This window comes from Cibotium barometz, chromosome 7 (assembly GCF_041138505.1).
Source record: "Cibotium barometz isolate CiBa-2024 chromosome 7, ASM4113850v1, whole genome shotgun sequence".
Lineage (NCBI taxonomy): Eukaryota > Viridiplantae > Streptophyta > Polypodiopsida > Cyatheales > Cibotiaceae > Cibotium > Cibotium barometz.
This window is the reverse complement of record NC_141052.1, coordinates 54,822,963-54,846,197: the sequence shown is the minus strand read 5'-3', so window position 1 is coordinate 54,846,197 and position 23,235 is coordinate 54,822,963.

Sequence of the window (23,235 nt, the reverse complement as noted above, 5' to 3'; positions counted from 1 at the left end):
CATGCCTGCAAAGTTTGGTTCCCATCGGAGCATGTTTGGGTACGATGGTTTGGGGAAGACTCGGATTTTCCATGGCCACTTAAGCACCAAGAGACTTGAAAAATCTGCACTGGGCGTTAATTACTAATCCAAACATGCTGTGTTTTTTACCAAACTTTGCAAGCATGTGGGAGTGGGTCCCCCCCAGATGCTTGATAAGTTTGGTTCCCATCAGAGCATGTTTGGGTACGATGGTATGGGAAAGACCCGGATTTTCTATGGCCTCTTAAGCACCAAGAGACTTTAAAAAATCCCCATTGGGCGCTAATTACTAATCTAAACATGCTCTGATTATGACAAAATTTGCAAGCATGTGGGGGTGGGTCCACCCCACATACTTGCAAAGTTTGGTTCCCATCGGAGCATGTTTGGGGTTATGATGGTATGGGGAAGACCCATATTTTCCATAGCCTCTTAAGCACCAAGAGACTTGAAAAATCGGAACTAGGTTATTTTACTAATCCAAACATGCTCGGATTATGACCAAACATTGCACACATGTGGGGGTGGGTCCCCCCCACGTGCTTGCAAAGTTTGGTTCCCATCGGGGTATGATGGTAATGGGAAGACCCGGATTTTCCATGCCCTCTTAAGCACCAAGAGACTTGAGAAATCCGGACTGGGCACTAAAATTTTACTAATCCAAACATGCTCTGATTATGACCAAACTTTGAAAGCATGTGGGGGTGGGTCCCCCTCACATGCTTGCAAAGTTTCGTTCCCATCGGAGTATGGTTGGGTACGATGGTATGGGGAAGACCCGGATTTTCTATGGCCTCTTAAGCACCAAGAGACTTGAAAAATCCACAATGGGTGCTAATTACTAATCCAAACATGCTCCGATTGTGACCAAACTTTGCAAGCATGTGGGGGTGGTCCCCCCCACATGCTTGCAAAGTTTGGAGCATGTTTGGGTACGATGGTATGGGTAAGACCTGGATTTTCCAATTGCAACTTAAGCACCAAGAGACTTGAAAAATCCGCAATGGGCGCTAGTTATAATCTAAACATGCTCCGACTCTGACCAAACTTTGCAAGAACGTGGGGGTGCGTCTCTCCTAGATGCTTGCAAAGTTTGGTTCCTATTGGAGCAGCATGTTTGGGTACCGATGGTATGGGGAACACCTGGATTTTCCATGGCCTCTTAAGCACCAAGAGACTTGAAAAATCTGCACTGGGTGCTAATTACTAATCTAAACATGCTCTGATTTTATGACCAAACTTTGCAAGCGTGTGGGGATGGGTCCCCCATGCATGCTTGCAAAGTTTCGGATCATTTTTGGGTATGATGGTATGGGGAAGACCCAGATTTTTCATGGCCTCTTAAGCACCAAGAGACTTGAAAAATCCGCAATGGGTGCTAATTACTAATCCAAACATGCTCTGATTGTGAAAAAACTTTGCAAAAATGTGGGGGTGGGTCCCCCCACATGCTTGCAAAGTTTGGTTCCCATCTGAACATGTTTGGGTATGATGGTATGGGAAAGACCCGGATTTTCCATGGTAATTTAAGCACCAAGAGACTTGAAAAATCCACACTGGGCGCTAACTACTAATCCCAACATGCTCCAACTATGACCAAACTTTGCAAGCATGTGGGAGTGGGCCCCCCCCAGATGCTTGCAAAGTTTGGTTCCCATCAGAGTATGTTTGGGTATGATGGTATGGGGAAAACCTGAATTTTCCATGGCCTCTTAAGCACCAAGAGACTTGAAAAATCTGCGTTAGGTGCCTATTACTAATCCAAACATGCTCCGTTTGTGACGACCAAACTTTGCAAGCATCTAAAGGCGGGTCCCCCCCAGATGTTTGATAAGTTTGGTTCCCATCAAAGCATGTTTGGGTATGATGGTATAGGGAAGACCCGGATTTTCCATGGCCTCTTAAGCACCAATGAAAAGATGCAAGGGAGAAGAGAGCTCGATATCTCAACAACCAAGAGACTTGAAAAATCCGCACTAAGCTCTAATTACTAATCCAAACATGCTCTGATTATGACCAAACTTTGCAAACATGTGGAGGTGGGTCCCCCCCACATGCTTGCAAAGTTTGGTTCCCATCGGAGCATGTTTGGGTACGATGGTATGGGAAAGACCCGGATTTTCCATAGCCTCTTAAGCACCAAGAGACTTGAAAAATCCGCCACTGGTGGGCGCTAATTACTAATCCAAACTTGCTCGATTGTGACCAAACATTGCACGCATGTGGAAGTGGGTCCTCCTCGGATGCTTGCAAGGTTTGGTTCCCATCGGAACATGTTTGAGTATCATGGTATTGGGAAGACCTCGATTTTCCATGGCCTCTTAAGCACCAAGGGACTTGAAAAATCCGCAATGGGTGCTAATTACTGATTCAAAGATGCTCCGATTCTGACCAAAATTTGCAAGCATGTAGGGGTGGGACCCCTCACAAGCTTGCAAAGTTTGGTTCCCATCAGAGCATGCTTGGGTACGATGGTATGGGGAAGACCCGGATTTTCTATGGCCTCTTAAAAGCACCAAGAGACTTGAAAAATCCACACTGGGCGCTAATTACTAATCCAAACATGCTTCGATTGTGACCAAACTTCGCAAGCATGTGGGGGTGGGTCCCCCCCCACATGCTTGCGAAGTTTGGTTCCCATCAGAGCATGTTTGGGTATGATAGTATAGGGAAGACTTGGATTTTCCATGGCCTCTTAAGCACCAAGAGACTTGAAAAGTCCTCACTGGGCGCTAATTACTAATCCAAAAACGCTCCGATGGTGGTGACCAAACTTTGCAAGCATGTGGGGATGGGTCCCCCCCAAATGCTTGCAAATTTTGGTCCCCATCAGAGTATGTTTGTGTACGATGGTATGGGGAAGACCTGGATTTTCCATGGCCTCTTAAGCACCAAGGGACTTGAAAAATCCACACTGGGCGCTAATTACTAATCCAAACATGCTCTCATTGTGACCAAACTTTGCAAGCATGTGGGGGTAGCCCCCCCCGACATGCTTGCAAAGTTTGGTCCCCATTCGGAGCATGTTTGGGTACGATGTTATGGGGAAGACCTAGATTTTCCATGGCCTCTTAAGCACCAAGAGACTTGAAAAATCCACAATGGGCACTATAATCAAAACATAGTCCGATTTTGTGACCAAACTTTGCAAGAATGTGTGGGTGGGTCCCCCCCACATGCTTGTAAAGTTTGGTCCCCATCAGAGCATGTTTGGGTATGGTGGTATGGGGAAGACTCAGATTTTCCATGGCCTCTTAAGCACCAAGAGACTTGAAAAATCCCAACTGGGTGCTAAATACTAATCCAAACATGCTCTGATTGTTGTGACCAAACTTTGCAAGCATGTGGGCGTGGAGCCCCCCCATATGCTTGCAGAGTTTGGTTCCCTTTGGAGCATGTTTGGGTACAATGGTATGAGGAAGACCCGGATTTTCCATGGCCTCTTAAGCACCGGGAGACTTGAAAAATCTACACTGGCGGCACTGATTACTAATCCAAACATGCTCCGATTGTGACCAAACTTTGCAAGCACGTGTGGGTGGGTCTCTCCCAGATGCTTGCAAAGTTTGGTTCCCATCGAAGAATGTTTGGGTTTGCTGGTATGGGGAAGACCCCGATTTTCCATGGCCTCTTAAGCACCAAGGGACTTGAAAATTCCGCACACTGGGCGCTAATTACTAATCCAAACATGCTCCGATTATGACCAAACTTTGTAAGCATGTGGGGGTGGGTACGATGCTTGCAAAGTTTGGTTCCCCCTACATGCTTGCAAAGTTTGGCTCCCCACCGGAGCATGTTTGGGTACGATGGTATGGGGAAGACCCAGATTTTCCATGCCCTCTTAAGCACCAAGAGACTTGAAAAATCCGCAATGGGTGCTAATTACTAATCTAAAGATACTTCGATTGTGACCAAACTTTGCAAGCATGTGGGGACCCCCACATGCTTGCAAAGTTTGGTTCCCATCGAAGCATGTTTGGGTATGATGGTTTGGGGAAGACCCAAATTTTCCATGGCCACTTAAGCACCAAGAGACTTGAAAAATACGCACTAGGCATTAATTTACTAATCCAAACATGCTGTGTTTTTTACCAAAATTTGCAAGCATGTGGGAGTGGGTCCCCCCTAGATGCTTGATAAGTTTGGTTCCCATCAGAGTATGTTTGGGTACGATGGTATGGGAAAGACCCGGATTTTCCATGGCCTCTTAAGCACCAAGAGACTTTAAAAAATCTCCATTGGACGCTAATTACTAATCCAAACATACTCCAATTATGACTAAACTTTTCAAGCATGTGGGGGTGGGTCCACCCCACATACTTGCAAAGTTTGGTTCCCATCGGGCGGAGCATGTTTGGGGGTACGATGGTATGGGGAAGGCCCATATTTTCCATAGCCTCTTAAGCACCAAGAGACTTGAAAAATCGGAACTAGGCGCTAATTACTAATCCAAACATGCTCTGATTTTGTGACCAAACATTGCACACATGTGGAGGTGGGTCCCCCCCAGGTGCTTGCAAAGTTTGGTTCCCATTAGGGCATGCTTGGGTACGATGGTATTGGGAAGACCCGGATTCTCCATCCCCTCTTAAGCACCAAGAGACTTGAGAAATCCGGATTGGGCACTAATTACTAATCCAAACATGCTCCGATTATGACCAAACTTTGCAAGCATGTGGGGGTGGGTCTCCCCCACATGCTTGCAAGTTTTGGTTCCCATCGGAGTATGTTTAGGTACGATGGTATGGGGAAGACCCGGATTTTCCATGGCCTCTTAAGCACCAAGAGACTTGAAGAATCCGTAAAATGGGTGCTAATTACTAATCCAAACATGCTCTGATTGTGACCAAACTTTGCAAACATGTGGGGGTGGGTCCCCCCCACATGCTTGCAAAGTTTGGTTCCTATCGGAGCATGTTTGGGTACGATGGTATGGGTAAGACCCGGATTTTCCAATTGCAACTTAAGCACCAAGAGACTTGAAAAATTTGCACTGGGCGCTAGTTATAATCTAAACATGCTCCCACTCTGACCAAACTTTGCAAGAACGTGGGGGTGGGTCTCTCCTAGATGCTTGCAAAGTTTGGTTCCTATTGGAGCATGTTTGCGTACGATGGTATGGGGAACACCTGGATTTAGAGACTTGAAAAATCTGCGCCGCTGGGTGCTAATTACTAATCCAAACATGCTCCAATTATGACCAAACATTGCAAGCATGTGAGGGTGGTCCCCCCCAAATGCTTGTAAATTTTGGTTCCCATCGGTTTGGGTGTGATCGTATGCGGAAGTCCCGGATTTTCCATGGCCTCTTAAGTACCGAGACTTGAAAAATCTGCACTGGGTGCTATTTACTCATCCAAACAAGCTACGATTATGACCAAAATTTGCAAGCATGTGGAGGTGGGTCCCCCCCACATTCTTGCAAAGGTTGGTTCCCATCGGAGCGTGTTTGGGTACGATAATATGGGGAAGACCCGGATTTTCCATGGCCTCTTAAGCTGCACCAAAAGACTTGAAAAATTTACAATGGGTACAATTACTAATCTAAACGTGCTCCATTTCTGACCAAACTTTGCAAGCATGTGGGGGTGGATCCCGCCCACATGCTTGCAAAGTTTGGTTCCCATCCGTGCATGTTTGGGTACGATGGTATGGGGAAGACCCGGTTTTCCATGGCCAAGAGACTTAAAAAATCCACAGTTGGCGCTAGTTTTACTAATCCAAACATGCTTCGATGGTGACCAAACTTTGCAAGCATGTGGGAGTGGGTTCCCCTCACATTCTTGCAAATTTGGTTCCCATCTAAGCATGTTTGGGTATGATGGTATGGGGGAGACCCGGATTTGCCACCCATGGCCTCTTAAGCACACCAAGAGACTTGAAAAATCCACAATGGGTGCTAATTACTAATCCAAACATGCTCTGATTTTGACCAAACTTTGCAAGAATGTGGGGGTGGGTCCCCCCCACATTCTTGCAAAGTTTGGTTCCCATCGGAGCAAGTATGGGTACGATGGTATAGAGAAGACCTAGTTTTCCATGGCCAAGAGACTTGAAAAATCCGCACTGGGTGCTAATTACTAATCCAAACATGCTCTGATTGTGACCAAACTTTGCAAGAATGTGAGAGTGGGTTGCCCCCATATGCTTGCAAAGTTTGGTTCCCATCAGAGCATGCTTGGGTACGATGGTATGGGGAAGACCCGGATTTTCCATGGCCTCTTAAGCACCAAGAGACTTGAAAAATCCGCACTGGGTGCTAATTACTAATCCAAACATGCTTCGATTATGACAAAACTTTGTAAGAATGTGGAGGTGGTATCCCTCCCCCACATGCTTGTGAAGTTTGGTTTCCATCGGAGCATGTTTGGGTACGATAGTATAGGGAAGACCCAGATTTTCCATGGCCTCTTAAGCACCAAGAGACTTAAAAAGTCCGCACTGGGCGCTAATTACTAATCCAAACATGCTCAGATGGTGACCAAACTTTGCAAGCATGTGGGGGTGGGTCTCCCCCACATTCTTGCAAAGTTTGGTACCCAATGAGGCATGTTTGTGTATGATGGTATGGGGAAGACCCAGATTTTCCATGGCCTCTTAAGCACCAAGGGACTTCAAAAATCTGCACTAGGTGCTAATTACTATCCAAACATGCTCCGATTGTGACCAAACTTTGCAAGCATGTGGAGGTGGCCCCTCCCAGATGCTTGCAAAGTTTGGTCCCCATCGGAGCATATTTGGGTACGATGTTATGGCTGAAAGCAAGGGATGGTGGTACAAAATTGGTTGTCCTTGACAGTACCAAAGACAGTACTTTGACAAATCTTTGCAATGCAATTTATCCAAGTCACAAAAGAGATTAGTTATCATATTGTATATCACTAGATACATCTTTAAAAGAAGAACATCAAAATACAATGTCCGACAAGTTTTGATAAAAACTACAAAAAATTTACCAGTCCCCACTTTTTCAGTGGTACCAATAAGGTGGAAAAAAAATTGGTCCTTTTTTTGTACCACCAATACCTGCTTTTACCCTTATGGGGAAGACCCGTATTTTCCATGGCCTCTTAAGCACTAAGAGACTTGAAAAATCCGCACTAGGTGCTAATTACTAACCCAAATATGTTTTGATGATGACCAAACTTTTCAAGCATGTGGGGTTGCCCCCCCCACATGCTTGCAAAGTTTGATCCCCATCGGAGCATGTTTGGGTACCGATGGGGTATGGGGAAGATTCGAATTTTCCATGGCCTCTTAAGCACCAAGAGACTTGAAATGTCCGCACTGGGTGCTAATTACTAACCCAAATATACTGCGATGGTGACCAAACTTTGCAAGCATGTGGATGGTCCCTCCCACATACTTGCAAAGTTTTATCCCCATCGGAGCATGTTTGGGTACGATGGTATGGGGAAGACCCGGATTTTCCATGGCCTCTTAAGCACCAAGAGACTTGAAAAATCCACCCTGCTCTGATTGTGACTAAACTTTGCAAGCATTTGGGGGTGGGTCCCCCCCACATGCTTGCAAAGTTTGGTTCCCATCGGAGCATATTTGGGTACGATGGTATGGGAAAGACTCAGATTTTCCATGGCCTCTTAAGCACCAAGAGACTTGAAAAATCCACACTGGGTGCTAATTACTAACCCAAACATGCTTCAATGGTGACCAAACTTTGCAAGCATGTGGGGGTGGGTCCCCCCACATGCTTGCAAAGTTTTATTCTCATCGGATTATGTTTGGGTACGATGGTATGGGAAAGACCCGGATTTTCCATGGCCTCTTAAGCACCAAGAGACTTGAAAAATCTGCATTGGGCGTTAATTACTAACCCAAACATGCTCCGGGGATTTTTAACAAACTATATGATAGCCGCAATGTTAAAAAAATAAAAAAACCATGAACATCAACTAAAATGTAATGATACTCAATAATGAAAAAACTCATAATGATATAAACATCAAATAAGTACATGAGAATGTAGCTACTCTGGGTTTAGCCAGCTAACTCAAAAGATCAAGGCATAATGAAAATGAGCTACCCTAGCTAGTCTGAGGTTAGAGTCACTGCCCATAAATCTAAGTACAATGTAAGTGAGCTAACCCAGCTAGTCCGAGTTTAGTCACTATCAACTGCAATCCAATCAAAATTGTCAAGTCAGTAGAATGTAAGGTAAAATCAAGAGGCCTGCCAGTCCTAGCATCTACTCGAGTGAAGCTTGGGTGAAGATCGTCAATGCCCAAAACTCTGTATGTCGCTAAGTCGACACGTGCATGGCAAGAGGGACATGCCGAGAAGTGCACTAGCTCCTCGGTGATGCAAGATAAATGGAAAAAATGTCCACATTCCAGAGCATATCCACTAGTACTGTCAATGTCCTCGATACAAAGAGCGCAACAGGCATCACGGAGGAATGGTAGTGCATCCTGAGGAGGAGAGGTCGTCAAAAAACCTCTGTAATATAAAGGCAAGTAAGGCACTATCACATATGAGGATCTGCAAAACTCCCAAAAATGAAGCATCAACTGCCTTGCCCTATGCTATGCAATCCGCTCCATAATCATGTGCTGCTGCGCCTCAACTCTAGAACTCTCTACCTCAGTCCGAGCCTACGCAAAAAGTAAAGCATAAAAATAATTGATTAGTCTCTCTCATTAGGTATTACTTAAAGAAATTTATAACTTAGGACCTTAATTATAACTCTTTTACGTACAAGAGAAACCTACCTGTTGGATGTCTGACTCTCTCGCATGCCATGCCTCTGCAGTAGCTACCTCTACCATCCGCAATGTAGCTCTAAGGCGGTCAATCTCCACTCTTGCCTCTACCAACTCCTAAGTGAGTCTCTTAATGTAGACGGTGTGTCTGAAAGATCCCTGCCCCCTTCGTGCATTGAATTCTAGGGTGCTAGCAGTGGAAGTAGCACTTCTTGCACCGGGCAAAGCCTCTTACTTGGGGCCTCGCCCAACGGATATCTGGACAAGAGACTAAACCCTCGGTTTCGAACCCGGAAAAACTTCCCTCGCCCATAGGCGATTCCTCCAGGATATTTTTTTCTAACGTAGTCAAGGTCTTCACTAACCAAACTAATCTGACCGAACTCGTAAGTCTCATGGTCAGATCAAGGAAGAGACTTGCACTTGGATCATAGAGTCTAACGATTTTTTCCTCATCAAGAGGCACAACCGTTGATTCTTTTCCATAGAACAAGGGTTACATCTCCTCTTATCACATCACATTTACATCTTATCACACCACGTTTACATCTCCTCTTATCACATCACATCTCATCTAATCACATCACATCCATTTACATCTTGTCACATTCATTTACAATCATTTGGCCCTACATCACATCTTATCACATCCACTTTTACAATCATTCGGCCCTACATCACATCTTATCACATCTTATCACATCCACTTTTAGTACTATTTTCTACTTTCAATACCGATGGGACTTTTCTAAGTTTTTGCCAATTGCTTGGCCTAGTAAAAGGTACTTTTTCTCGATGGATATTTTCATATTCTTTCTCAAATGTTTCGAGTGAAATATATTCAATATTATTCTTTTGAGTAAAAGATTCATGGGATTTACAAAAATCAATCCTACCCATACTTCTCAATAAAATTAATAATGCTCAAAATTCCACTTTTGATAAATACTCATAATTTGAATTATGCCAAAAATTCCTCTTTTACCATTTAATTACTTGGATCTCAAATATCATGGGAATTCCTCTTTTTGCATAAAAATAAATTTGCTGCTCATGTTAACTATTTTCGGACAACTCTACATGGTGGTGGGAAAACAAAATCAAATGAATTACTAGGGCTCTTCAGCTTGTTCAACTGAAGGAAAATGCAATGATACAATGCAATTCTTAAAGGCTAAGTTAGTTTATACCTCACAAAAATATAGTCACTATTATTAACATCAATATATTATAAACATTCATCATGCTCAAAAACGTATCGTTATGCAGGATGGAGGTTAAGATGGAGAAAAATTTATGGTGATGCAAATCTTATAAAATTTTGAAGAGAGTCTTGGCTTTGAAATGAGAAGCCCACACTATATATTGAAAAGTACTTTGCATTAAGATAAACAAAAAGTTTTCTTCTTCTTTAAAAAGTATTCTTCTTTTCCCCTTCTTCCTCTGTTTCTTTACCTTAGAGAGTTTGTTGTCCTTTTCAGGGTTCTCTTCTTTGGGCAGTTCTTCACCCGCCTTTTTAGGGTAGTCCTTTTTAGATAATTGTTTGCTCTCATCTTCTAGATTGTCTTCTTTGGGTAGCTTACCTCTATATCTAAGTAACTTTTGGCGTTGGTAGCCTCCAAGAGAATGGGTATTCAAATCGAGAATTTCCTTAGCATAAGCTGTATAACATAAAAAATACCTTGCCCTCCATTCCCACAACCTTGGACCATATCAGCATCACCACAAAATGTTTCCATCCCCGAAATGTTTCACCTCAAAATGTGAAGTTTCAACCCGAAACATTTCACACCAGGATAAGTATGGACCCAAATGCTGGACCAAAATGCCTATGTATATAAAATCAAGAGATATGGGTGCTAGGTCTACTATTTGTTAGTATAAAGTAATAAATATATAAATGTCAAAATGAACATTAAATTTTTTTTGAAAGAATTGTGACTCATGAGTCATGAACAAGTAAATTGTAAGCTTACCTATTGTGACTCTTTGTATGTATTTCACCCATAATAATCCACAATATCTCTATGTGAGAGGAGCTTACCTCTTGTGAGAGAACTTGCATAGCCAAAGCTTGGAGAGTCAGATTAAAACCTCTTTGTATGTATTTCACCCATAATAATCCACAATATCTCTATGTGAGAGGAGCTTACCTCTTGTGAGAGAACTTGCTTAGCCAAAGCTTGGAGAGTCAGATTAAAACCTCCAAATTATTCCCACCAAGAAACTAGAAGGGATTGATTCTCGGGATCCTTTGCAATTACATGTGAGAAACTACCCCTGTTACCTATGTACACCAAGAGGTTCTCCTCGAGCTATTTCTGCACTCTCCCATGACTATGGTAAAGACTCTCCACATAGTCATTCCAAACAGAAAGAAGCACACAATATGACCTATGTGCATCACTTTTGCACAAAGGGTGGAGGAGATGAGCCACACAATCAATTGGTGTTGAAACCAAGATCACCTTCTATCAAAGATCTCTAACATAGAAGCCACCCTGCATAGGCAAAATAACATCATAAACTTAGTGAATTAGGAATTTAGAAATCAGGGTCAAAAAACTCATATAAAACTATATACCTCTCGACCCTAAGCGCTCTGCAATCACATATGACATGATTGAGTCTCTCCATGAACTCATAAAGTAGCCCCATAGTAGATCCCTTACTGTTACATAAGTGCAACACAGAGACAATGGGAAAAAGTTCTACTTGAATGGCATTTGCATCTATCAAGAACTCATTATTGTAAATGGTGTTTTGGATTTGACCCACCAGTGCAAGTGAGCGAGCTAGACTCATCCCAAGCAAGCCACTCCTCCTGGTCAACCACCATACGTCGTAAATCATCCTTGCATTTGACTAGGCTGCAAAACCAACATACAAGTCACGGCCCTCAAATGGAAATACACACCTCCATTAGAATTTTCAATTGCTATATTAAAATTTATGACTTACCGACACAAGACAAAAGATATAACAAAATCTTGTCTTTGCCAAATTTTTATTTTTAGACCCATTTGCAATGGTGTGTAAAAAAACCAAGAGAAAATGATTTGCATGTGACAAAGTTGATAAGTTGTATGGCTTTATCAACAACCACCGCAACAACCCACAGAAGCTATCCTATATCCTCCACCTTAAGGTTGACGGAGTGTGCCGCACATGGAGTCCACACACTATGCGGATATGTAGCTTCCACTAGCTCTCCCATGAGTTTGCAATACTAGCATTTTCAGTGATGATGACTTGCACCACCTGTTGTAGCCCAACCTCTTCAATAGCTTCCCATATGTGCTGGAAAATCAACTCTCCTACACATGAATCATGATACATGTTACATGTAAATTATACTTTAGACTCTTAAGTCGAGACTCCAGACATGTCCATTTTCAAGATAATTAGGAAACAAGACATGTCAAATTTAGAATCGAGACTCTTACCAGTAATTAGAACACCACGTCTCCTGACACATCTATCGACCATAAAAATTATGTTCTAGTGCAACAAGCCATTAGAACATTCAACAAATGACGCTTGTAGACATCCTTCCATCCATTCGATATGATGGTGCAACCATACAGTGCCCGAAATGCCAATGACCATTTAATTGATTATGCACCATCTCAACTTGGTGAGTTAGCCTCATAGTACTTGCATGAGTGATCGGGGCTCCTACAGTAGCTGCACTGAAACAACTGTGACAAATCTTTTGTATGCACCTATGCGTGCAACATGAAATGCAATGTTACACTGATAGAAGAAGCGTTTTTCTGTGATCTCAACTTGCCTCTTTAAGCTTGGAGCCCAAACTTTATGCAATATGCTAGAATGGGATGGCTGAGTTGATTTTGGAGTTTCAACATCCTGTGTGCCACTAACACAAGGAGTGGCAGCCGCCCACACTAATAAACACGGATGTAGATGCAGTGGATGGCTATGATGATGTCACATCAAAAGTAGTAGAATGGGTACTATGAGGGGATGGACCACTGGTATAAGATGGAGCATCCAAAGATTGAGGTCGAGTAGTAGACTCGGATTGTAGCATGTCCACCACAAGTTTTGCTCTCTCCTCTCATTGACAATCTCCTCAAGTCTAGTGGTTGTAATAGGAGCTTCCAATTGTCCCATAATACTACATGTATCTGTAGAGATATCTCCACCATATGCTAGCCACACCTCCTCTAGTAGCTAAACATGAATCTATACCCTTGCTACTAGTCCAAGTCAAATGAGCTTTCACATGTGTCACACCCTTAGTCAGCACCTTCCCCCACAATGCACACAAACAATCTTTCTGGAACTCAAGCCTGGGTACTTTCTTAAGAGCACTATCTGTGACCAAGGATCATGCTTGGTAGTCTGCCTCCCATGAGAGGAGGTGCCTCTCCCTCTAGACTCTGAATGTCTAGCCATGGTGACTTGTAATTACAAACACACTCTATGCTTAGCACGAAGCTATACAAAACTTGACCAGATTTCTTGCAAATTGCAATTCAATGCGACTCAATGCAAATCTGAGAAAATTCTCAGATTTGGGGGGACTCAACATAAGCCCAAATCTGAGATTTAGGAAAAAATTTGAAGTTCACATAAAATCAAGCACATTGGGCCTAATTTTGGCCAAACTTTAGATTTGGGCTTATGTCAAAGCTCCCCCAAATATAAAATTTGGGGAAACTTAGGAATTTGTGCCCCATTTACCCAATTTTGGGCAAGTTTTAGATTTCCCCAAATTGAGATTTGGGGGAAATATGAAATTTTCCCAAAATCGGGCCCATGAGGCCTAATTTTCCCAAAATCGGGCCCATGAGGCCTAATTTTCCCCAAATTCCAAATTTGGGGGAGCTCCAACACAAGCCATATCCAAGATTTGGGGGAATCAAAAATTCACAGTTCACCTGATGGCCGAAATCGGGCACATTGAGGAAAATTTCACCCAAATTTAAGATTTGGGGTAAGGTCAAATTTCACCAAATCTAAAATTTGGAGAAAATTGGAAACATTGGGAAATTACCAATGCCCCACAAATTTGACAGAGTTAAGGGTGTGTGTGTGTGTGTGTGTGTGTGAGAGAGAGAGAGAGAGAGAGAGAGAGAGAGAGAGAGAGAGAGAGAGAGAGAGAGAGAGAGAGAGAGAGAGAGAGGGTCAACCTTAGTGAAGAGGGTGTGTGTGTGTGTGTGTGTGAGAGAGAGAGAGAGAGAGAGAGAGAGAGAGAGAGAGAGAGAGAGAGAGAGAGAGAGAGAGAGAGGGTCAACCTTAGTGAAGAGGGGAAAGAGAGAAAATCAATCTTAGCGAAGAGAGAGAGAGAGAGAGAGAGAGAGAGAGAGAGAGAGGAGAGATAGTGGACCTTAGTCTAGAATAATGGCCACCAATAGTATTCAAGTATGGGTGACGATGCGAATGCAAGCCGGATGCACGTCTCCCAAGTCATGACTCCCACCGTTCATGTGCAGGCCCAATTTTCAAATGGGTTACGGTATGGGTGACGATGCGAATGCAAGCCGGATGCACGTCTCCCAAGTCACGACTCCCACCGTTCATGTGCAGGCCCAATTTTCAAATGGGTTACGGTAGATGACAAGACGTTCAAACAAAAGACCCCAATTTTTTACCCGTTTCAATTCCAAAGTTTCAAATGGCATTTCATGGAACCCCGAAACATTTTAGGTGTTCTAGACATTTCACGTTTCAAGGCTCTTGAAATGCATTTCATGGTGACGCTGGACCATATCCAAATATATATATAGGTTCTTTCTTCTCTATCGACATGATCTTTTCTACATTATGCTGTATCTTAGAATATTCTAAGTATGTTGATAAAAACTTTAAAGCCATTAATGGAATGTGTGGATCATATGAATACTTTGAATGGTAAATGATCAACACATCTGGAGGTATCTTTGAAATATAGTCCCCAAGGCCTAAATCTCTACCAATAAAATATGTTTACCTCCACCGTGACCAAGGAATCCATCTTCATCTGCTATCTCAAGCTACAAATAGAGGAAAGTTAATTTATTTAACAAAAATAAAAGCTTAAAGAAAATAAATTCTCAATTTATTCTTATAAATACCTTTTTGTTTTCATCTTCACAAGCCACTTATTCTCCCACAAGTCAATTGAACCTTGCAAAGGGATCTCTCCTTTTGAGCATGGTGTCTTTAGTGGATCTCTTCCCATATTATAAATTCCCATGCTTTCTTGCATAGCTTTAAACTCTTCTTCTATGGAGATATTTTTTTCTTTTTCCTCAACCTTTTTAAGGCACATTTCTAAAGCCCTTGGTGCATTAATGAAATTTCTCTCTGCTTCTATATCAAGCACTAAAAAGTCATCAACCTCATTTGGATCTACAAAGTCTGAAGCAATTCACAACCATTTACTATTAATCCAAGGCAATATTCTTCTCTTAAATTCAAGAGATTTTGGATATCTGTGAGGAGTACAAAATTTTTATCATCCTTGAGTGGGAAGGATGGAAGGCATGGGAGAGTGATCGCCTTCTCTAACACCTACATAGTAACATCCTTCTCCTCTGGCACAATTAAGCTTGCCTTAAAATTAGCAACATCAAAATCCTTACTTGATATTTCTTCCTGTTCCTTATCCAAAACCATTTCTACATCGTTTAGTTTTTCTTGATTTTCAATATCCCCTAAAAATGCTATAGACTGCACACCAAAAGTGTTAGAATTACTCTTTCTAGCATCCTCAATGCCTACTTGTACATGAATATAGAAAAGCAAGGCTACATTATGTTGAAGGAGCCTACATTTTCTATTATGTAACTTGCACTGATCAATGGTAATTTTGACATTGTAGCATGCACCGAGCTACGACCGTGTGAAACAACAAATCCTTTCTTTAAACCTAACTTTAGTGAGTCTTTTAAAACAACATACATGAATCTGAAAGAGATGTGGTAGAGACAACACTAGATGGGGTCCCAAATTACCCACCACTAAAGCTCCCCCTGTAAGGATTATTTGCTTTATTTCTTCTTTTGGAGAACTGTAACTGTGTCCACACAAGATTGAGCGAACAAATTGATTGACTGACTACCAAATGTGAGGAAAAAGAGACCAGCATTGGGAAGAGCTATGCATAAGATTTAGGCGACTGTGAAGCTATTTTCGAGAGAATACACCAACCCGAGACTGAGGGTTGGTGTGCTAAATACTCCTAAAGAGAATGAGATTCTTTGCATTGAGCTAAAGGCATAAGAGTGGTTGTAAGTATGCACATGCAGGAGCCTAGGCATACATGCTTGACTTTTCTTGATAATCTTTGGTTTTACCTGCTGATTTATGGGACCAAACATGGCATACCTTTTTATATTGCTACTAGATGCTAGTCAGGCTGAGGATGCTATCGGCCCTGTAGAACTTCCCATGACTAGCATTAAATGCTTATGGTCGGGTTGTTGGGGATAGTGGAGTTGTTGGCCGATTGGCTACATAACCTAGCCAACACAGTCTAGCTTGGGTGACTGCATGTATGGCTTGGCTGACTATTGCCCAAGCCCACAAGGGGATGTCGACATGGATTAAGAGATGGCTAGGCCCCTTGCAAGGCTATCCCACCTTTGGGGCTGGCCCCTTCTACATGCAATGTAACTAAATGCTTACCATGCATCCTAGTACTATGGCTGACATCTACATGCACCTATATGATGAACCCTTGCTGAATTCTCTAGAGTGGGTTAAGAGGATTGACCTCACATTGACCTTTATGGTTGGTAGAGTGACCTATGTAGCTCGTCCTTGACATGTCCTCGAATGGGGCTCACAAAAGGGTCATGGCATATGACAAAATATCCTAAAAGGTACTACGATTCTTGCACTATTTATGAGCCAATTTGTCTCACTGTGTACCATAATACATGGGTACACATGACATTCCCTCCTACTTAGCTTGGTAGAAGGTTCATAGCTTCAAGATAGTTTGCCAATAACTATGGATACTCGAAGAAGAATTCTTGATCTAGCCTAACGACTTCATGGGTCCCTTAATCTTCAAAATTTGTATAAAATTGGTGCACGTCATCCAAAACCATGCATCTAGTGATGTAGAAGGATCTTCTTAGGCTCGATCACCTGTGCTGCTTCATCAACCATTTTTGGCTACTGCTCTTTTGGAACATTTTGGAACATTTTTCAACAAAGTTCCAATATAAGGCTTTAACCAAGAGATGTGGAAGATGTGTATCATCCAACTACCTGGCAATCTGAGTTGCATGGCGATATCGCTTATCTTCTTGATGATGGAAAAATGACCGAAACTTCTGAATGACAACTTTGGACAACACTTTCCCACTTGGTTGAGTCTTTGCTTCATGATCATTAAATATACCCCATTCACCTTCTTTGAAATTGACATCTCTCCATGATTTGCTTGCTTGTGTGGTGTAAGCCTCCTGAGATTTGGTAAGATGCTCTTTGACAGACTCAATGATGGCTGAAAATTTTATGTTGTCTTGTTGGCTTCTAAGGAAGGAGAGATCATCATCGTGTGAAGGGATGAAAATATTTGACCAAAGGCTACCTCGTACACGGAGTTATAACACTAGATGAGTGAATGCCATTGTGAATCGCATGTACCAATTGGGGAGATGAAGCTCCCACTTTTAATACTGATCATGGTAGTACGCTTTAAGCACATAGAAAGCCAATTGATTGTAAATATTTGTTTGGCCATTGGTTCGGGGATGAAATGCACTGGACAATTGCACTTTGGTACTAAAGTTGTCAAATAGAGCTTGCGATAAGTGAGGTGTAAACTTTGGATCCTAATCTAAAGTAATGGTTTGTGGCAAACCACAAATTGGATACCAATGTTGGGGAGAAAATTCTAGGCTATATCTTCTGATGTGGACATCTGCTTGCATGGTATAAGTATACAAAATTTATTGAATCTGGAAACTATCATAATACACTAAGTATTCCAAGATCTAGTAGATGCAGGAAGGGGTCCAACAAAATCCATCAAAATGTTGTGAAATAGACCCTCAAGGAATGAGAAATGGCTGAAGCAACCTTGCCTGCTTGGTATGAGGTACTTTCACTTTTTGACATATGGAACATGTGGAAACATAGTTGTACACATCCTTGCAATCTTCAGCCAATAAAACAAACTTTCTAACTTCTCCAAGGTACTGTTTGATCCCGTGATGTGACCACCAACAAGTGAATCATGGGTATCATGGAGGAGTTCCGGTATTTTCTCCCTGAGAACATAGAGTTGACCCTTGTAAAAGAGCCAACCGTCTTGAATGGTATAATCACCCACTTTTGAATAAAGGGCCATATTATAAGGAATTCCAAATTCTAGACAATCTATATATTGTGTCTTCATATTGTCTAAAGCTTTTCCTTATATCTCCAACATAGTGGACTCTTGTACTCTGAATACTACCTTTGTGACTCAGAGTGTCTGCTACTACAGGGTTGTTGTTACCTAGTACATAATCATTCCACCAAATTTTTGGAACAACTGACTCCACCAGTGCTTTCTATCGCTTCATTGGGCACTATGCATAGTTTGAAACCACGTCAAGACCTGGCAGTCTGTCTTCATAGTAAATTCCCTTCCATAAAGAAAATGTTTCCACTCTTTCAAGGATGTGATAACCCCAACAACTCTTTGTCATATACATAATAAATTTTCTCTACATCATTTAACTTTATGCTGTAATATGCCATGGGTCTTCCTTCTTGTACAACTGCTCCTATGGCAAGATTACTAGCATTGGTGTCACCTCTAAGGGATCATTCCATGATGCGAGTTTAAGGAGTAGTGCTTTGAAAGCTGCCTTTTGTAGAGCAAAGAATGCCTCTAAATCCTTACCTGTGAATGAAACTTTATGTCTTCTAGTCTTCACTCCCTTGATTAGATATGTCAATGGTGATGCAAGGTTAGAAAACCGATCCATATGTGAGCTATATGCTTGGCACAAGCCCACGAAGGAACGTATTTCTTGGGTTGTATTTGGAACGTCCCAATCGAGAATTGCCTTTATCTTTTCAGGGTCAAGGTGAATTCCATCAGAACCGATCATAGTAGCCCAAGTACTGGACTTCTTGAACTCCAAGTACTGGACTTCTTGAACTCCAAGTATGCTCTTCTTTGCATTAATGGATCATTCCATGATGCGAGTTTAAGGAGTAGTGCTTTGAAAGCTGCCTTTTGCAGAGCAAAGAATGCCTCTAAAGCCTTATCTGTGAATGAAACTTTATGTCTTTTAGTCTTCACTCCCTTGAGTAAGTATGTCAATGGTGATGCAAGGTTAGAAAACCGATCCATATGTGAGCTATACGCTTGGCACAAGCCCACGAAGGAACGTATTTCTTGGGTTATATTTGGAACCTCCCAATCGAGAATTGCCTTTATCTTCTTAGGGTCAAGGTGAATTCCATCAGAACCGATCATAGTAGCCCAAGTACTGGACTTCTTGAACTCCAAGTATGCTCTTCTTTGCATTAACGTAGAGTTCATTGTCTGGAAAAAGCTGTAAGACCATCTACACATCTTTCACGTGCTGTTTTGCAGTGGTGGCAGAAAAAATAAAAATGTAATCCAAAAAGATGAATAGACATACACCGATGAGTATGGAGACTCGAGATATCATCTTGTTGAATGTCGCTTGGTGCATTGGTCAAACCAAAGGGAATGACCACAAACTCATAATGACCTCGTTCTATTCAAAAGGCCATTTTTGGGATAGCGGTCTCAACAATTTTGACTTAAATGATAGCCACTTTTGAGGTTGATCTTGGTGAAGTAATTAGCACCGTTGAGTCTTTTGGATATACTCTATCCTTAGCATGGGGAACTTATTCTTTATTGTCAACTTGTTCAATGCTTAGTAATCCACACAGAGATGTGAAATCTTATCTTTCTTATACATAAAAAGAATCGGTGTAGCAAATGGAGAGGATGAAGGCTTGATGATACTAGACCTAAGCAACTATGCTAGTTGCATCTCCAACTCAATATGATGGTCTTCAGTACAAGAGGGTGGGGGTCTTGGTGGAAGATCATCCTTCAGCATGATGTCCTAAAACTATTGGAGGAGGCCTATCATATGTGGCTCTAATGGAGATGTAGTGGATGTCATTATCTGCCGTGGGCGGATGTAGATCATCGCACAATCAGATCCCTTTCTAATAGCTCTACTAGCTTGAAGGTGGGAAATAAGGGGAATACCTCGAATGCTCCAATCCCTACAAATGATAGTAGGCTCAGGAAAACCTTCACAATCGCGAAGGTGTCTTGCCTCCGTGGGTGCATACTGGAAGAACCACTAAATTCCAAGGGGCAAGACAATGAGGTACCTTTGAAACTAAGCCTTTTGGACTATGAAAGCAAACTGTTGAGCTTTTTGGGAAATATGGGTACGTAGACTGGGAGTGATCTTGTCCACGTCCAAATGATACGGCATAAGGGCACATTTTATATTGGTCACCAACTGCAGAGAGATGGCATCTCCTGAACTGCCCATGTCAAAGAGAACTATCATCAAATACCATTTTGGGTATCACATTCAAAGAGGGAAAAAGTTGAACAACATTGGTGGTTGAGGGCGAGGGTGGAGGGGGTGGTACACTTGTGGAGATAGTCACTGTAGAGGATGGTTGTTTGCCTTTTTTCGCTTGCCATTTGGTACAATCCTTCTTGGCATGTCCCATGTGGTGGCAGAAAAAAACAATGGTTCTCTTTGAAGTATCCCTCCATTTCATCTGACTGTAAGAATCCTCTAGTAAGGCCCTCCTTGATCATTTCTTCAAGGGTCTTCTTAGGTACATCCTATTGCTCCTTATCACTAAAAGAGCTATTCTAGCCCTTCTTCTTCCGATCCTTGTTGTTGGGAGCCCCCTTATTTGACTACTAGTTAGACCCTTGGTTTTGGTGGGTGGTATGTGTCTGCTGGGCTATTGAGGTTTGGGTGGTATGTGTCTGCTGGGCTATTGAGGTTTGGGGGTTGACTGGAGCGGCCTTGGGCTTCCCTATATAGAGCATCATATCATGATTTAGTAGAAGAGTCAAAGGCTAGTCTGGGGTTCAAAATTTTGAATGGGGAATCAAATGTTTGGATCCAATCCTCAAATGAACTACTTGAGCTCCTCATCCTAGGATTTCCCCAATTGTTGAGCTGATGTGATCATTTTGTTGGAGTAGGTGAGCACATGGGAATTGTTTGTGAGTTTGTAGAACTCATCTTCAAAATTTGTCATGTACTACAGAGGTAGAAACCTTGTCTTCAAATTAGACACAAAAGTGTCCTAATCATAATCTGGAAAGTCAGTGTAAAAAATTGTGCAAACGGGACCAATGTTGCCACCAAGTGACTGTATGACCTGTGAGGTGTGGAGCCGCTAGATGGACTTTGTCTTGGGGCTCTATGATTTTAGAAAGTGGAAAGTGGGCAACAAACTATTGAATAAACTGAGTCACAACCGAATGGTCGCACTTGCCCCCGCCATTGGTGAAATTCGGTGAGGCAAGTACAACTATTGTTGAGGCTATGGCTAGGGTTCTCAAGGATTGAGAAGGGTGGAAACAAGCTACCAGAGTCCATAGTGTCTGTTGAAATTGGTCCTTAAAGTCTATGATTTTAGAAAGTGGAAAGTGGGCAACAAACTATTGAATAAACTGAGTCACAACCGAATGGTCGCACTTGCCGTTGTACTTGGTGAAATTCGGTGAGGCAAGTACAACTATTGTTGAGGCTATGGCTAGGGTTCTCAAGGATTTCGAAAGGGTGGAAACAAGTTACAGAGTCCAGAGTGTCTGTTGTGAAATTGGTCCCTGAAGTCTTCTTAGGTTTGCCTTCACTTTTAGCTCTGCCTGCAAAATAATCGCTTTTAGCTCCGCCCGCAAACAATCGCTTTTAGCTCCACCTGCAAACAATCGCTCCTCATTGGCCTTGTGTTTCTCTTTCTGTGCCAGGCTGTTGAGCCAGTCTTGATTCACGGTCTCACTCTTCCTTTTCAGTCATCCATCTACACCATTTTTCCATTGAGAAACTTTGTTCTTTAGGTGTCTCCTACTTGGGCCAAGGTTTCCTATAGTTCTACCAGTTGTTTTTCCATTTGGACTCTTTTGAGTTATATCTGGAGTTGCCTTATCTTCTCCTTTTTGTCTTCGTCTTTTTGAGGAAGCGTTTCTTTGGATGGTTCTTCTTCTTTAGTGATGTCTTCGGAGCTTGATGCCATGGTGGATGGGCGAGTGGTTTTTCCCGATCTTAGCTTTATCATCCATAGCATGCCCTCACCCTAGGTTGCTTGGTTGTCACATCCTTTGGGGGTGTAAATCTTAATTTATCTAGTTCCAAATTTTTAGATTGTTCTTTTGTAACATGAATATTTATGTGATAATAATAAGCAATAGGATCAATGGTTCTTTATTTTTTTAAAATTTTAAGATTTAAAAAAAATGCAAAAATGCGTGTTCACGGGGCATAATCATGACATGATTAATGAGCTCCCACCATGCAAGTATAGATATAAATGATTTGTTTTTTTTTGCTTTTCTAACTCTTAATCAACGCAAATAACCACTCAAAAGGCTAAAATAATAAAAAATTACCCTTATTTTTCTCTTTTGTTTCTCTCTCATAGCCTTATCCATAACTTTGTCTCTTCTCAACTAATCACATAGCTTCAAGAAGCCGTATCTAGGGAAAACATCAGACTTATAAGAAGATGATAGGGAGTGCAAGTAGAGTAGAAAGAGTCCGATTACTCCCCAATAGTGGTGCCAAAAATGTTGATGGATACAGTACCCCTTTCCTAATGCAATGGATAGTTATTACCTTAACATGTCATGAGGAACTTGTCAGCTCCAAGCTCGTATATCTGGAAGATTCCAAGATGCACTAGTGGTAACTTGTATCTCCTATGCCTCCTTTGAAGCTCGTATCTCCAAGAGGATAGAGCTTCCCTTAACATGTCATGGTGGGGAACTTGTGGGCTAGTATCTCTAGAAGACTCTAAGAGGATAGTTCTTATCTTAACATGTCGTGGAAGCCTCCAAGATGCTCTAGTGATAGCTAGCTCCACTCCTTTGCCTCCTTCCTCATGCTCTCACCAAGAGGTTGCCTCTCTCCATACAAGGACTCTCACTCCTCTCTACTCTCACACTTATGAACACAAGTATAAGAGGAACATGCACCAAGAATGAAGTACTCTCTCCTCTCAACTCTCTCTCACACACCATATATACAAGAGAGCAAGGAGATAAGGACAAGAGTCAATTGGCGCAAAGAGGTATTGTGTCTTTGCATTATGAGGATTTGATATTTATACAACTGGCCCTTATTCACACTAAAACTTAAAACTTGATGAGCCAAATGACTATACATAGGCTTTGGGCATGGCTAGTTGCCATTCTTATAAATATAACATTTATATGTTTCTTGATTTATATGTTTCTTGATACTTATTACGCTATCTCTCATATGTAATTGGAGAGATGCTGAGTTAA